A 1,604-nucleotide genomic window follows, 5' to 3' on the forward strand; every position below is an offset into this window, starting at 1 on the left:
CTCTCTCTCTCTTGCACACACACACACTCACACACACAAACACACACACACACACACACACACACACACACACGCACACAACGCCAACAAACGTGCACGCAGATACGCAAACAACCACTTATATACAGGGTGATTAAAAAAACTAACTGTACAACCTTTTTCGTTAATATTTTCCTCCACACTGAAGTTTTGTGTTTCAAATTTGTACACAACGTTTTGAAGTCAAAAGGAATTCTGATATTCGTTTCAGGTAAATCCACCTATTAGTTTTGCTCTATATAGCATGTAAAAGAACATAAGCAATTGATCAGCTATATGTCCCCATTGTTGTAGAATTATAGAACGCTCTAGTTTACATATATGGCCTACCACTAAAAAGCACAACGATTGCGCCTATGCAAACTGCTGCAATCTAACAGGCCAACAGAAGTTTGAATATACATGTAGTTTTCCTAAGTTTCCTTTGCTTGCACTTGCAGACATCATGGTTAAGATTTCAGTAAAGAGAAGAGAGCTTTTTGTATTTAACATTTCCTCACCATCAACTCATTTCGTAAGTTTCGCACAAGGTAGGGAAATAATGTTAAATCCTAGATTATATAGGACTTCTTTGATGTCAAGTGTGGAAAAAGTCCATCAGTTAGGACATGTAGAGAATCAGAACAAAAAATTCCTAGACAAAACGACCGCTTCAAACACACACCCTTTGTTCCCCTTTAAACGTCAGGTACACTGCAGCATTCATGGAGCCCCATAATGAGACGTCTGTCGTAGACGATGCCTGCAGCGACTTTCCTACGTCTCAACGGTCCGCATTCTCAAGGCATATCTTCATCTACGGCTGTACCAGTTTCCCGTTTGCGAAGCTATCAGAGGATATCAATGTGTTCATAATTCATCGATCGTTTGAAAAACATGAACACTTCCTCAATGACATTTGGTCACTAGTCTCTTGGTAAAGCCCATATTCACCTTTCAGGTTATATCAACTCCATAAATATCTGTCTACTTGGGCACCCTCACCCCCACTCGTTTGTAAAAGCCGCTCTTGCTTTAAAAGCTATAGGGTTACTTCCGAAAACGATAAATAGTGCCCTCACGACGCCATTGTTTTCGGTCTTCAATTCCTCACAGGTCACGTGGTACAGTTCCCGTTCTATAAGTGTAGAATTCTGTGGTTCACACACAAATATCGGGGTCACTTCGAACAAAGAGTCACGGGACCAAGTCACAAGACTCTCCGAAAAGTTCCGAGCAGACATCGTGTTTTTCCGTAAACCAGTCGACTGAAAGCAACCCACCAAAAAAAAAGTTAATTACTTGGCTATTACTATTAGGCCAAGATCTACTAATATTACTGACAAACATCCGTGTTTATCTCTCTCAGTATATATTTATATAATGCACCACTTAGATTTTGACCGTATGCCCCTACATCGACAACAAGACCGACATTATTCGTCAGTCTTGGTTATGATGACCCCGCTTGATGAGAAAACATAGAAACGAAATACATGCGTACTTCGTGAGTCACACTTGAGTGACTCTCTCCGAGAGAGAGAAGAGAGAGAGAGAAGAGAGAGAGAGAGAGAGAGAGAGAGAGA

Source organism: Aplysia californica, unplaced genomic scaffold, assembly GCF_000002075.1.
Source record: "Aplysia californica isolate F4 #8 unplaced genomic scaffold, AplCal3.0 scaffold00192, whole genome shotgun sequence".
Lineage (NCBI taxonomy): Eukaryota > Metazoa > Mollusca > Gastropoda > Aplysiida > Aplysiidae > Aplysia > Aplysia californica.